Genomic DNA, 17,229 nt, shown 5'->3' with positions numbered 1-17,229 from the left:
TGCAATACGTATGACAGATAAAACTGTGTAATGAGCTCTCAAAAACTGAGGAGCAATATCCGAACACCCAACAGAAAAATGGAAAAAGGTAGGAATAAATATCATCCAAGTGGCCAATAAATATGTGTTAATTAAACATGAGATACTATTTCACCCCAGCATAATAGCAAAAATTAAAAATGAGGGGTAACTCCTAGAGCAGGCAAAGACGGTGGTAGAAATGTGTATTCTCATGTATCATTGGCAGAGTCTTTTGGAACCATAATCTTGCCATAGTTATTCAACTCAAAAATACATATACCGTTTGTCTTGATCTGCTCTACATTTGCTAGCCTATCCTATATACAAAAATATATATGTCTAGGCGATAAAACAGAAAACAACTTAAATAAGTGTGGCCCTTCCACATTATGGAATATCAAGTAGATAATAAAAAGAATGTGCAAGATCTATGACTGTTGGCCTAAAGGGATGTCCATTATATATTATTAATGAGAAAAGCAAGTTGCATAGGAATGTGTATAGTATGATTTCATTTTGGTAAAGACCACAGCAAAAACTCTGTGTGTGTCTGTGTATTTATAAATGTTTAAATGAGTACAGAGAAAGAATGAAAGGATACCTATGTTCCAGGATGTTCGACACTGATAACTTTTGTGAAAAAGAAGATACACAAGGAAAGAGAGTAAGAAAGACTCTTTTCTTTATCAACTTTTTTTTTTTTTCTAAAAACTGGTTTCAAATCTTGTGCCTCTGGGAAGATAAAGTAGATACATTTTTCCCATTTCTTCCTGCTAAGTAAAACTAAAAAGCCTGAACATGATATATAAAACAGACAAAAGACTCCAGAATAGAAAGCAGGCTGACAAGGGACTAAGAAACGACAACATGTTGGTGGAGTTCACTTAGTCTTTTTTTCACCTCCTATATCCCAGACTTGAAGCTGAAGAAGCCAAGAACCCAGAAATTCCAATGGGGGAAAAGCCTGGTCTTTCTGCCAAAGTCAGGAAAAGAACGATGCAGCAAAACAGAAAACTTTAGACAGTAACCACTCGCCTGCAGCCAAACACCAAGGAAAAAGGGTAGCCCCCTCCCCAACCACACCAGCAAAGTCTCAGCAAGAAGCCCAGACCCCCACTCCCTCAGGGAACCATAGGACTGTAACAAAAGATGTAACATTTATGTCATAAGAGTCACGGAAAGAGAAGAGAAAGAGGATAGGGCTAAAAAAAAGTTCCTGAAAGAGGGGGGCGGGTATATACATACATAATGAGTGAGATGTGCACCATCTGGGGATGGTCATGATGGAGACTCAGACTTTTGGGGGGAGGGGGGGAAATGGGCATTTATTGAAACCTTAAAATCTGTACCCCCACAATATGCCGAAATAAAAAAAAATTAAAAAAAAAATAATAATCAAAACAGGTTAAATACATTTAAAAAAAAAAAAGAAAGAAATAATGGCTGAAAACACACCAGCCATCGAAATGACAAAATTTCATTTTTTTCCGTCTATTTTATCACTGTTCAGATTAGAAGAAGATTTATTTTAACAAGCCGTACAGGTGATTCTAAAGCATGTAAGAACCACTGCTTTAATAGTTCTCCAACCAGAAACCTTAATCCTTGATGTTTCATGTTCATTCTCTCCCCACACTCAGCCAAGCCTGTCTATTCTACCTCAAAATTCCTCCACCTCTTCTTTTTTTAAACCTGCTTTCCAGAAAAGTATTCCTCTACCTTTTCTTCTCTTCACTGCCACTATCCTAGTCCCAATGGCCATCATCTTTTGCCTGGGCTGATGTAACGACCTCCTAAAGCAGTGATTCTCAAGACTAGGCACACACTGGATTGCTTGAGCCCAGGAGTTTGAGGTTGCTGTGAGCTAGGCTGACGCCACGGCACTCTAGCCCGGGCATCAGAGTGAGACTCTGTCTCGAAATAAAAATAAATAAATAAATACTGTATTATGCAGTTAAAATTCTGTTAAGAGGGTAGATTTCATGTTAAATGTTTTTATCACAATAAAGAAAATTTTTAAATCACAACAAAGTACAAGTTTTAAAAAACTGAAAAATACCTGAAACCACAACATCAAAAAAAATGCTATAGGACTTATATTTCTTTTTCCATGTTTTTGGCTGCATTTTCTTCGATTGTCTTTTCATATGATAACAATTTTGTGACATAATTTTCTATGGAGATAGTAGAAAAATAATTCCATTTTTTCTGTAGCTTTTTCATACTAGGGAAAAATTATTTTACTAGAGATTAAAATGTATTTTAAATTACTTCTTTAAGGTTCATAACTTATTGTTGCTAATGTCAAGTAAATTTTTAAAATTTTTGTCCTATCAAAAAACCTCCATTGCTTTCATATAGGAGCTATAAGATTTGAAAGACTCTTCCATAAGCCAGATTTTAGCTCTGTAGATTTCAAACTTTGCTTCTCATCCACTGCCCACATACTTCTGGTGCCAGATACTGAAGGCATTCCAAATATTGATTCAATCTTGTCCCTGCACTGTCATGTCTATCCCCATGTAGGTTGGCACAGTAGACATATATCTAAAAGTCATGTGTATCATGGAGTGGCTAGCGACAATTTAACTATACACATAAGTGACTGTCAACCACATAAATATATCTCAACGTCAAAGTAAAATGCATCTCCAACTCAATTTCTACTCAGTCAGTTACAAAAAAAACTGCCTGCAGTTCCTCCAATGCTCCTCCACAGGGAGGAAATGTAGAGGAAGGAGGAGGAGAAGTCAAAGTGAAGAAAGACACTGGTCTTTGAAATATTTTACTTTTGGAAATTTTACAAAGGGTCCACGCAAGTAGAGTGGGCTTGGAGCTTAAGTTTCATTAGCTGCATGGTATATAGATAAAGTACCAAGTGCAAGTCTGATTGAAATGGATCCTGTAATTTTATATGTCCAGCATCCTTCTTGCCTTCTTTTGACAACAGAATCCCTCTTTCCAGACTGTGAAACACTCTTCCACATGATTTGAAGTGAACATGTGAACTAGGCATGGGCAATCCAAATATGTGCCATTCCCCTGTTACAATGACTGGCTCAGGGTTGGGGACTGAGAAAGGGCAATTAGAGTCTTTTCTAGAGTTTGATGCATGGATCTGGGAGAATGATGTACTTGCTACCTCTATGACTGTGGGCTATAAGGTTAATATAAATTAGAACTAGAAGTTAAGTGGTAGAAAATTCTGAAAACATGATTTTTTAAAAAAAGGAAGAAGGAAAGGACAAAAGGGAAGGTGGAAGAGGAGAAGAAGGAAAGAAAGAATAGAAGGAGGAGGACAATGAAAACAAGGAGAAGGGAGGGAGAAGGAGGAGGAAGAAGAGAACAAGGAGAAGAGGAAGAGAGGAGTGGGTGCTAAAAAAAAGATAAGAAAAGATGAGAAACAAAAAAACTTCATAATATAAATTCAGCTGCTATATCACCAGGGATCTATCCATGAATGCTATGTGGTCTTGTAAATTATTTCCCTTTCTGCTTAAACAAGCTTGATTTGAGTATCTGCCACTTGTAAGAAAAAAGGACTTGGCCAATTCAAAGAGTATGTTCAAGTGGATTTAACCTCATCTGTGAAATCAGGAGGGATCTCCCTAAGGAAGTGCCCCTTAAGCTGAGACTCAAAGAAATAGTGGAAAGTCACCTCCAGATCATTTCAATTCTGAGTAACCCAAAGCTATCTGGTGGGCAAGACCCCATAGATTTAATGAGATCTCCACTCCTTTGAGAAGAAGTTCCATAACAATCTAGTTTCCTTCTCAGTGTGTAAAGCCTGTATGGGGATTTCTCACTAGACCTGAGAAGTAGGAGAAAGAATTTGCCCCCTCCAAGGGTCAGGCTTATAGTTCAACGTGGCATCTAAACTTGCCAGAGGCTCAAACCTGCATGTCCAGACACTGAAAGTTTTGGTCCTGAAGCTGACATCAGATTGCACTCCAATCCAAGGGACATCCCAGGAGATCATGAATTAATGGCCCCTACCACAGAAATAAAAGCAGTGTGGACTTTACAATCTCCCTATCCTATTCACAGAAAGATTTCTCCTACATTAGTTTTATTCTGTTATAAGCTAAATGACCTTGTTGTATATAACTGTTTTACATAGTTTGTATGTAGATTTTTTCCAAAAGAGAGACAAGAATTATATTTCCTAGTCGTTTTTCCTGTGATATAATTTGGATTTCTTATTCTCATTTCACTGGTAAGAAAAGGCAAAAAGGATAACAAAATTGAAAATGTGAGAAAGGCCAGTAATAAATGGAAACATTATCTGGCCTGGTGTGGGGACCATTCAGAAAAAGTGGAATAATTCTTGGTTACAATCACACTTCACAAAATTATATTATTTTAAAAGAAATTTCTAAAATGGAGAAGAGCTCATGGTTTAATATGGCAGCCAGAGTACCCCATTCCCCCACCCCCATTCCTTCCAAGAAGTCTTGCAAGCGAGGACGTACCAAGAAAATACACCAGGAGATGGTTTGATTGAGAGAGTGGGAAAGCTGAGACGTGATAAAGGAACATTATGTTTTTGGCAACAAGTAAAGGAATAATTAGAAACTCCAGGCGTAAAATGTTATGAGAAAGCCATGGTCTAAATATGAAGCTAATTAAATGTGACATGATTTTAAGCCACTGATGTAAGAATATAAAAATCCTCTAACTTTGATGCTTATGACATTCTTACTTAAGTGATTCGAGGTTTGTGACTTTAAATCTGTAGAGAAGAAAATGTAATTCTAGCTCAATCCTCAGTCCAGGCGTGAATGATGTTACATAGTTGTAACAATGAAAGCATTGTTTTGTATTCAACTTTTAGTGTCAGCCGACTGGCAAAGAATTTGACTGTGTTTAAATAACCATGTTGGCAACATGAAAGTAAAAGAGTAACAGTCAGAAAAAGGGAGAGAAAGGAATACTAGAGGCAGAAGGAAAAATAAAAGGAAATGCTACTGTCCTCATCTTAAAAAGATCGTAGGAAAAGAACATTGATAAAATTAAAAAATGGGAGGATAGGAACAGTATATAAACTAAATTGCATAAAGTTACAAAGTTAATTTTAGAAGAACTAAAAACAAATGTACTAAATATTCAGAGGAGGACAGTAGGGAAAGGGTTAGTGCGCCCGAACTAAATCCTTATCTTTCACAGAAAAGAAGAAATAAAAACTGCCTGCAGTAGATAAGTCAAAAAATATAGAGATGTAAGTATATTATTTAGAGTTCTAGTGGAAGCAAACAGAAGAACTTAAAAACAGAAATAGTTAAAAAGAAGCTTTCTCTGGAGAGAAAACTACAGGTGAAGTGAAAAGCTGTTGTTTTTTGGTCAATAAGTGCTTCCATGTTATATTACTTGTTACCGTGTATATCTATTACTCAGATAAAAAAAATTTTTAATTTTAATAGATAAAATTCTGGAAATGGATTCTCAGAATCAATGGCAATGTCTTAAGAGCATCCTTTGATGGTGTTAAAAAAGAATGGACCTGATTTAATAGTGCCCTGGGGAGCCATGGTATCCCCCACAATTCAATTCTGTAAACATTTATTGAGTAAATAGATTCTCTGTGACAGGACCTCTGCTAAGCCATGGAAGGATAAAAAGATGAATCAGACATGGTTCCTGCCCCCAGGAGCTTATAGCAAAGTAAGAGAAAAACATAAACACACAAGATAAGGTAGAATATACTCAGGGCATATATAGTTCCATCAAGACACAGTGGAAGATGGAGGAAAAATTGACTATAGGATTTAATATGAGGAATGAAAAGGTGTAGCTGTGACTGTTAGTGGCCCACTCATATCCCCCCGTCTGGTATATTCTGACAGCATCCCCATGAGAATGCCCCTGACTCTTCACATATGTTGAAGAAGACCTAGACAGAAATACTATTCCATTATTAACTTGAGTGACCCTCAACCACAACATTTCATGACCACCGACAGGTTAATAGAGAAATTCCCTATGACCACTTTTTAAATAAAGTGACTCCTGAGTTAAGGTCTTGAAGAATGGGCAAAATTTGGGCAGGCAAAGATTAAGGCGAAGAATACTGGAAACAGAAATAAAAACTGCCTGCAGGAGATAAGCCAAAAAAAAAATAGAGAAGGAAGTATATTATTTAGAGTTCTAGTGGAAGCAAACAGTAGAACTAACAACAGAAATAGTTAAAAGAAGCTGCCTCTGGAGAGGAGACTGCAGGTGGAGTGGAAGGCTGTTGCTTTTTGTCAGTGAGCGCTACTGTGTTGCATGACTTGTTACTATGTGTATCTATAACTTCATCCCAACACTCCACTGAAAGAAAAAGCTCTTGATGAAGGCCCCAAGAACATAGAATACTCTACACTCCAGTCAAGTCCACCTCGCTCTCGCTGTTCACAGAAGGTACCATGCTACCTGTCCCCTCCAGCCTCAGTGCTGGCTGTCCCTGCGGTGTGCTCCTCTCTCTGCTTCTCTCCCGCACCCTGCATGTACCTGGCTCTTGTGCATAGCCTTCAGGTCTCAACTCGGACATCTCCTTCTCCCAGGAGTTTCTCCATGTCCTTGGTTCCCAGTTAAAGTCTCTGTGCCTCAGTTTCCTCCACTCTAGAATCGGGATGTTAATAGTACTCACCCTAGAAAATGTCATGAAAATAAAATGAGTTGATGTCTATAAACACTTAGAACCCTTGTTCTATTACATGTTTGTCTAATGAATAAATAACTCATTTGCTGAAATTACTCCTACTCCACACTTATCACACTGTATCGAAATGGCCCAATTATCTCACCCTCCAGACCGGTGGTTCTCACCTCTGGCTTTACAATAGAATCATCTGAGGGGCTTTGAAGCTTTCTGACCCCCAGACCATATCCCTTCCAATTAAGTCAGTATCTCTAAGGGTGGTGGTGGGCATAAGTCTTCTTACACACACACACACACACTCACACACACACACACACACACGATTCTGTTGTGTAACCAAGCAAAAACTATAACCCTAAGCCCATTGATTCTAATGCCTGGCTGCACCTTAAATTACCTGAAGAGTTTTTTTAAAAGTCTCAATGCACAGGCCCCACTCAAGACCACACTTGGAATTTCTGGAATTGGGGCTGACATCAGCATTACTATAAAGCTTCCACATGACCCTAGTACACGTTAAGGTATAAGAGCCATGCTCTAAATTAGGGATTGCCATAGTTTGTAAGTCATAGTTAACAAACTATGGCTCACAGGCCACATCCAGTCTATCATCCATTTTTGTAAAGAAAATTTTATCAGAACACAGCCACACTCATTCAAATATATATATATATAGCTGTGTGCATACTACCATGGCAGAGTTGGGTAGTTGTGATAGAAACCATATGGACCAGAAGCCTAAAATAGTTGCCTTAGACCCTTATTTCACCACTGTATCCATAATGCCAAGCTTGGCATATGGTAAGCCCTCAAAAAATATTTGTCAATGTTAATTTCTTTCTCTCTCTCTCTCTCCCCCAAACCCCACCCCCTATAAACTAATTGCTAAGATTCTCTTTTGGCTTTGCTTTATGGTTCAATAGAATAAATTCAGCAAGTCTTGGGGACAGTTCTCTTCATGGAATGTTTCTGTAGCTTCAGGTCACTTCATCAAACAGGGCTCATTTTACTTTTCCTCCAGTAAGTGTCTGTAAGCAAGACTGTTCTCTGCTTCTCCAATAAGCAATGGTCCTCTGGGAGACTTGACGTCGTTCCTTTAATTGCCGGTAACTAAGGCAGATTATTCCCCCTGGGCTCTTCCCAACCTCCCTCACACAGGCAGAGGATAAGATATCTTCCCTGCTACCAAAGCTTCTCACCCCTACCCTCAAAAAAAATATGAACAGAAGGAACTTTGCTCTTCCCCTCTTCTCCATACCATCTCATTTTTACAAAAAATATCTCCACTCCTTTGGGTCTGGGTAACCCTCAAAGAATGAGCCCTTTTTGAGCCTGTGAATAAAACTAAGGAAACAGCTTAAAATTTTAAAATATTTTACCTACTTCAGGTCTTTCCAAATCTCGTCAGGAATGCAAGACCACAGTGAATTTGGGAGGAGATACGAACAACAGCCTTTGGACCACTGGGAAAGAAATTGGTGAGAATCATGGGTTATAATTTTCCAAGGTCCTGTTGTGTTCCCCTTGGAGGTTCAAACAGCTTCTTTTTGCAGCATGGTGTGCCTTATTTCTATTATTCTCCCTCAGCTGCTGGGGAGATAGCACACCTAGTTTTGGGGGAAGCTCTCAGGCTATTACTCAACAACTGACTCACTCTGCCTCCATGGGATGTCAGATCTTATGCAGTATGATTTGGTTTCTGCAAAAATAGGATTAATTTCCTATAGATAAGTGATGACTTGCCTATTTTCACAACAGTGCTCTGAAGGATCTAGTAAAGAGTCTCTCAGAACTGGGTGATACTGCCAAAGTTCATCAAATCCAATCCCTGTCCCAGGCCTTATCACTCTAGGATCATAGAATGTTGGGTTCTTGTTCATTTTCTAAAGGGAGGGACTCTGGCCCAGAGGGGCAGTCACTTAGGACATCTCCTCTTGTATAGCTAAGAGTTTTGTCAAATCTAACATGTCTAGGAGAGAACTCTTGGCTTTTCCCCATTATTCCCAAACTCATTCCTCCCCGTGTAAGTTTATGGCATTAACATCCACCTGGCCAGGTGCTCCAGCCACAACCTCAGGGTCATCCTTGATTTCTGTCTTTCATACAGGCCCATACATCCAATCCACCAACAAGCCTGGTCACTTCCGCCTCCCAAATCTTGCCATTTCTCTGTATCTCCAAAGTTACTCCCTTAAACCAAGCCACCATTTCCATTCATCTGGACTACACACTGCTACTATTTCACACGATTGGCGCGGTGGGGGGAACCTCATTGTTCTCTCTGTTTCTGCTCTTCTTCACCGGCTGCAACCATTTTCCATTCAGCAGCCAGTTATCTTCTGAAACGTAAATCCCTTTAAGACCTCCACTGTTTCAAGTCATCTGATAAATGGCTTTCCTTCCTGATAAAAGGCATTCTCCTTTCACTTAAACTCCAATTTCCTTTCCGTGGCCTATAAGCTAGCTAGAGTCTTGCATATAGAGAACAGGGTTTCTCAACCTTGGCGTTATGGACATTTGGGGCTGACTCACTCTGTTTGGTGACAGCTGTCCTGTGCATTGTAGGACATTTAGCAGCATCCATGGCCTCCACCTACTGGATGCCAATAGCACGTGCCCAAGCGATGGCCCTGCCTTTAATCCAAACTCTCCAGATTCATCTGAAGCCATCCCCCAACCTCCAACCCCTGTGCCTGCCCTGGTCACTGTGCTCTAACCCCAAGCTTGTTCCCAAATTTACATTTGCTGCTCCTCTGCCTGGAAGGTCCTTCCTCTAGATATGCATATGGCCAGTTCTTTTCCACCATTCAGGTCTCAGTTCAAATTGTCACCTGCTTAAAAAGGTCTTCCCCAGTCATCTTGCATAAAAGCAGCCCACCCTCCACTCACTCACCCACCCACTCCTTTATTCTCTATCTTGTTGCCAGTTCTATTTCCTCATAGCACCTATCAGTACCTGCATAATTTATTCATCCTATTAATTTATGTGTTTAGGTCTATGGTCTTGTACTAGACTACAAGCTTGATGAGACCTTGTCCACCTTGCTCTCTACTGTTTGCCCAGTAGTGAGGTAGGAATTGCATATAGTAGGCAAAAATAGTGGTTAAAGTATAACTCAATGAATGAATAAATAGGTTGGAAACCATGTCAGCTAAGGCCCCAATACAACTGGAACCATTTCAAGAGAGGGATTTTCTATTGTGAGAAGCTATCAGTGCTTAAAAATACAGACTTTGTGGGTTCAAATCCCAGCTCTGCCATTCATCAGCTACGTGACTTTGGGAAAGTTGCTGAGCTCACTGACCCTCATTTTCTCATCTGTAAAATGAGAATAATAATGGTATCCTCTTAAGATTGTTTCAAAGATTAAGTGAGATCATAAATATAAAACACTTAGATCAGCTTTGTTCTGGGTTGGGTAAAGGAAAATGAAAAAAAGGATAAAATATTTCGAGTGGTACTTGACAAAGAGTAAGCACTATGGGCTTGTTTGTTGTTATGGTTATTGTTTCACTGATCAAGAGCTTTTTAGGGGAAAGTAATAACCACTGCAGAATACAAAATTTTGTGCCTCCTCACCTCTGTACCCTGACAGAGCCAAAGCAGTCCCACAGAACTTTCTATCAGGTACCTTTTTTCCCTAAAGCTATTTACCTCCAGTTAAAATAAATCTGATTTTATCTTGGGCCCATGCAGGGAACTACTTATGTAGTAGTAATCTTTAATAGCTCAGAACAATATAATTGCCACCTCTTAGCATTCTCTTCTCCAGGGTAAATAATTCTAATGCCTTTAATGCCCACTTTCTTTTCCTATTTCCTGATCTTTTACATTCATTGTTTTCAGTTTGGAAATAGATCTAAATGAAGGAGGAGGAAAGCTGCTGTTGTCATAGCAACTGCAAAGGGACAGACAACTGAGTTCAGATGAAATAAGAAAACTTGAGAATTTTTTTTATTTATTTTTCTCTTTCTGATTGAAAACATTTCATTGCTTTGAACATAAGGCACTTGGCCGGCACTGTCATTCTTACACATTGCCTCCTGATTCCCTCACCTTCACCCCCCAACATGGAAAGGGGAAATTGTCAAAGTATGGTGAGAGAAGGTGCTTGGTGACACCTTTATTGAAAAGCACGTTTTATCATCACTTTTAAGGCTTAGTTTTGTATTCACCCAACATAGCACATAGCCTCTCTCCCTAGTTTTTCTCTTGGTTTGCATTACACAGTTGGAGATCTGCCTATTCTGCAGCTAAATTGATCAACTCCTAAAGATCAGGAATAGTGTTTATTCCTTATGTTTATTTTTAAAATCTTTTTTTAATTACACAAGTAAAGCAGCATTATGCAACAGCTCGAGCAATCTACATACACACCACACCCCCTTCATGCCACCACTAATTCCATAGCACACATACATAAAGTTTTAACATAAACAGAATAATATATTAACAATATATACTATACACACTATTCTGTTACTTTGTGCACATTGTATGTCATGGATATTTCTGCCCCTGCTTCCTTTCATTTTTGTTATCATTTGCCAAATCAATCTTTTTCCAACTACTTATTTTCAAAATTTATATATTGTTTTGCCTTGGTTTATCTCTAAGAAATAACATGTACCAAGCCATCCCCCATAGACCCAGTCTCCAGGCCTGTTCCAGCATTAGGCTAGCCCCGACAGACCTAGGCTCCAGCAGAAAGAGTATTCAGGTCCACTCCAGTGGACCCAGGGTCCAAGTCTCCCCTAATAAGCCCCTGTGCTAGGCCAGCTTCCACAGACCAAGCCTCCAGAAGATCTAGAATCCAGTTGTCCTCCAGCAAATCCAAGCTTTAGGCTGGTTCCCACAGACTCAGGACCTAGGCCCACCACTGCCAGGCCCACCCACACAGACCTAAGCTCCAGACCCATTCCTGTAAAAGAAGGCATCTGGCCAGTCCACACAAAGACTCCAGCAGCAAGCCCAATGGCAGACCTCACCAACTAACCCACCCAGAACCTCTGGACAGACTGACTGGTGAAGGACTTCCCTGTCAAAGCCAGTGGAGGAAATATCTGCTTCTTCAAATGGGAAGACGCCAATGCAAGGCCATAAGAATTATAAATAGGGAAACATGACACCACCAAAAAATAATTAAAGGGCCAGTAACTGACCATAAACAAATGGAGGTCTATGAACTGTCTGGCAAAGAATTCAAAATAATCATCTTTATGAAGCTCAGTGATCTACAAGAGAACACAAACTAAATGGTATCAGGAAAACAACACATGAATAAAATGAGAAGTTCAGCAAAGTGAAACCATAAAAAAGAACCAAATGGAAATTCTGGAGCTAAATAACACAATGACTGAAATGAAAAAAATCCATAGCTTCAACAACAGATTCAATCAAGCAGCAAAAGGAATCTGCAAGTTGGAAGACAGGTCATTTCAAATTACTCATCCAGAAGAACAAAAAGAAATAAGAATGACAGAATGAAGAAAGCCTAGAAGACATTGGGACACCATCAAGCAAACCAATATATGCATTATGAGAGTACCAAAAGGAGCAAAGGAAGAGAAAGATACAGAATGCTTATTTAAAGTATAATAACAGAGTGCTTCCTAAATCTGGATAAGGAAAGGAACATCCAGATCCATGAAGCCCAAAGAACTCCAAATACATAAAATATAAAGAGATGTTCACCAAGACACATTATAATCAAATTCTCAGAAGTCAAAGATGAAGAGAATATTTTGAAAAGCAGCAAGAGAAAAGCTACCCATGACATACAAGGAAACTCCAATTAGACCATCAGTGGATTTCTCAGCAGGAATCTTGCATTCCAGGAGAGATTGAAATACTGGAATAAAAAAAGACCAATGGGACAGGATAGAGATCTCCAAAATAAGTTCATATTTATATAATCAACTAATCCTTAACAAAGGTTATTCTTTAACAAAAGTGCCAAGAACACATAATGGGGAAAGGATAGCCTCTTTAATAAATGGTCTTGGGAAAACTAGATATTTATATTCAGAAATATGAAATTGAATCCTTATCTCACACCATAAACAAAAATCGAGTCAAAAATGGATTAAAGACTCTGACATAAGACCTTAAATTGTAAAACTACTAGAAGAAAACATAAGGGAAAAACTTCTTGACATTGATCGAGGAAATGATTTTTTTTTTTTTTTTGCACAGGCAAAACAAGCAAAAATAGACAAATGGGACTGTATACAATTAAAAAGTTTCCTCACAGCAAAGGAAATAATCAACAGACTAAAGGGACAATCTATGGAATGCGAGAAAATATTTGTCATATATCTGATGACAGAGGACATGATTATATATATATATAAACCCTACATATCTTTTCTATCTTATCTGTGGAAAACCCAAATAACTCAATAGCAAAAAGAAAAGAAAACCAATTTTAAAATGGGCAAAGTATATTTCCCCAAAGAAGACATATAAATGGCCAACAGGTATATGAAAAAAATGCTCAACATCACTAATCATCAGAGAATTACAAATCAAATTCACAAAGAGATATATTACCTCACACTTGTTAGAATGGCTATCATCAAAAAGACAAAAGATTAACTATTAATGAGGAAGTAGAGAGACTGCTATATCCTATTGGTTGGAATGTAAATTGGTAAAGCCATTATATAAAACAGTATGAAGGTTACTCAAAAACAGAGCTGCCATATGAACCAGCAATCCCACTTCTGGTTATATTAATATGTCCAAAGGAAATGAAATCAGTAACTCAAAGAGATATCTTCACTCCCATATTCATTGCAGCATTATTCACAATAGCCATGATAAGAAATCAACCTAAGTGTCCACTGACAAATGAATGGATAAAGAAAATGTGATAGATGCATACATACATAATACGTACACACATGCATGCACTGGAATAGTATTCAGCCTTTAAAAAATGGAAATCCTGTTATTTGTGACAACATGGATAAACTTGGAAGACATTACACTCAGTGAAATAAGCCAGAAACAGAAAAACAAATACCACATGACCTCACTTATATGTGGAATCTTAAAAAGTTGAACTCATAGAAGCAGAGAATAGATCTTAAATTGTTCTTACCACACCAAAAAAAGGTAACTGTGAGGTTATAGATATGTTAATTAATTTGATTGTATTAATCATCCCACAATGTATACATTTATGAAAACATCACATTGTATACCTTAAATATATATAATTTTTATTATACCTCAACAAAGCTGGGTGGAAAAGAGAAAAAGAAAATAAAATTTTGTCATTTAAAAATGTTATGTAAGTGGAATGATATAGTATGTAATCTTTTTGGATTGGCTTTTTTCACGCAACATAATTCCCTAGATTCATCCAAGTTGTATTATTATGTGCCAATAATCTGTCCCTTTTTATTGTTGAGATATTTTCCACTATTTGGGATACAAAGCAAGTGGTTTGCTTGACTATTGACCTGTTGAAGGACATCTGGACTGTTTTTAATCTAGAAATTCAAGATCTATAAATTTATCTTCTAAATACGGCAAGACAGAGGCAAAGAAGTGTTTACAATAGCAAAGGAACAAAAGAAACTCTAACTTCATCAGTTGGGGGCTGGTTAGACAAACTACATGAATTCATATAATGTGTATATATCTATATAGAGAAATTTCATATACATAGTTTATAATTGAGTTACAGTAGAGTAAATACAGTACGTTCTTTTCGTGTTTAAAAAATTCTGTGACTGGAAGCAAGGAAAACAGAGAAAATATTTTCATGTTTCAGTTGATACAATTCTGTAAATTTTATATTCTTATATAATATTAATGTCTCTCATATTTCATCTCATTGCATTGGCTAGATCCTCACTAGAATTGTAATTATTGTAGTCACAGCAGGCATCCATGTGTTGCTTCTTACTTCAAAGACAATGTTTCTAAAATATTCACGATTAAGTATAACATTTGCTGTGTATTTATGGTTGATACCTTTTATATTTATTTCCAGTGGTTTTAATCATGAAAGGATGCTGCATTTTAACAAATGTCTTCCCAGAATCCACTGAATGATTTTTCTCCTTTAATCTGTAAATACGGTGAGTTACATTGATAGTTATATTGATTCCCCACCTTGAATTTCTCAGATAAATCCACTTGATCAAGATGAATTATTATTATGTAATATTATGTATTATTCAAGATGTATAATGTACTATTAGATTCAATTATCTGGTATTTTTTTACAGGTCTTTGTTTCTATGTTCAAAAGTGTGATTAGCCTATCATTATATATTGTCTTGATATCAGGAATAAACTAGTCTTGTAAAATAAGATTGATCGGTCCTCATATTTTTCTATGCTCTGAAATAAAAAATGGAGTGGGATCTTCCCTGAGATTTGGTGGAACTTGCCTCTATAACTACAAGGGACTTGTGCCCTGGGTGGCAGGGAAGGAAAGGCAGATTAGTAGATGGGCCTTTAACTGCCATTTCTATTTTTTATGAGTGTTTTCTATTGGTTTTCTTGGACCAATTTTGTAATTTATATTTTCCTTGACATTTTTGTCCATTTCATCTAAGGTTTTTCAAATGGATTGGTATAAAGTTATATAGTTGAATCACATCATCCTTACATTTATTATATGTGGATTCAACTATATATGCTCCATTAATTCTTTTTATATTTCTAAAGAAAAGAAAAAAGGAGGGAGGGAGCCTAACAGTTTAAACCATGTGGGCAACTCCTCCTGCCATTCCACTCAGAGAGGCTATCCCTCACGTGGGTGAGATTTGAATCTGCTGTTCATGAAGTCAGTCTCAGTTGAGTATCTCACCACTCCAAAGGTGATGCTACAGTTTAAAAGTATTTTTCATATAAGTTGGCCACTAATTTAAAAAACAATGATAAGATTCAAAGCTGAATAAAAAAATTAGTTTTTGCAATAGCATATCCACCTCCAACATAAGTGTGCCTTATTAAGAAATTTCAATTGGCAATTTTCATCATATGCAGTTTTTGTCTCATTCTCTGAATTTAGCTGAGATCCTGTACAAAGCAGCCTCCTAATTAAAAAAAAAAAACTCTTCTGTATCTATACTCTATCTTCATCATGATATCTAATATACTTTGTGTCTTCTCTCTTTGCCTTGATCATGCATGCAGAAAGTTTGTGTGTTTTGCCATTCTTTCACAATAAATACAGCTTTAGGTTTTATTGATTATTGCTGTTTTCTCTATTTAATTTATTTTAGCTTTATTTTTATTAACTTGATCTAATTTATTTGGGTTTATTCTGTTTTTCTTTTCTTGCTCGTTTATGCTAGAACATAGTTTAGAATTTCAAAAGGAAATTCAGCAGTACTTTTTAAAAAAAATTACATACTTCCTGATGCAGCAAATGTGCATCTCAGAAGCATTCACACATTTGTCCAAGGATGCTAATGTAAAAAACTTTTGCACTATTATTTATAATCCAAAGAAAAGAAAAAATCTACAAGTATATCAATATGGATATAACTTACTAAATCATACTACACTGAAACTGTGGGACAGTATATAGCAGATGAAAAGAAAGAAGGAAAGCTTCATGAAAAACCTACAAATGCCACTTCATTTCTTTTTTTTCTCCATATAGCTATCCAGTTGTCCTTAAACCACTTAGTAAATAACTTGCCTTTTCTCTCACTTGAATATGCTCAGTCTTGGTAAGATGCTAAATCCTCATCTATTCTTAGATCTATTTCTATACTCTATTCCATGCCACTGATCTATCAATCTATCCTGTGTCTGTAGTTTGCTGTTATAAATTTCATTGTTTTATAATGTCTTGTAATATATGATGGAGTAGGTTATTTCCCATTACTCTTTTAGGGAATGTTTTCAGTAATTGCTACAAGTTCCAAGAAAAAAAATAGTATTGAAATTTTGATTGAAATTGCATTGAATTTATAGATTTATTTAGTGAGAATTGACATCTTTACAATTTCGTCTTCTTATCCAAGTGGAAGATTTGACACTCCATTGATTCAAATCTTCTTTTATGGCCCTCAATAGAGGTTTATAGTTTTATTCATATAGATCCTGCACATTGCTTGTTAAGTTTATCCCCAGATATTTTATGAGTTATTGTCTCACAAGCATATGGATTTCAGTATGTCTAAAAGTTAAACTTTTAATCTACTTCCTCAAATCTGTTCCTTTGCCAGATCCCCACCTCTATTGCAATTAGGGTACCTATATTCATCCTGGTGCAATTGTCAGGAACACGAATCATTTCTGAGTCCTTCCTCAACCTCCCAGCAACTCATGACCAAACCCAACCTTCTCTAAAGTATATCTCAAACCCATTGACTTCTCATCCTTTCTGCTACCGCCCTCTTTGTCCAAGCCAAACCACCATCATATTGCAATAGCTTTAACTCGTCTATGTCTTCTCTTTTCTTCTTCCAATGCATTCTTTATACAGGAGAATTTTTGTAAACAAATAAATTGATCATATCACTCCCATACTTAGAGGCCACCAATGGCTTCACATTGCTCTTCCATGAAATTCAACATCTTCAGCAAGGCC

The sequence above is a fragment of the Microcebus murinus genome, chromosome 19 (genome assembly GCF_040939455.1).
Source record: "Microcebus murinus isolate Inina chromosome 19, M.murinus_Inina_mat1.0, whole genome shotgun sequence".
Classification (NCBI taxonomy): Eukaryota; Metazoa; Chordata; class Mammalia; order Primates; family Cheirogaleidae; genus Microcebus; species Microcebus murinus.
Note: the sequence above shows the minus strand (reverse complement) of the source record.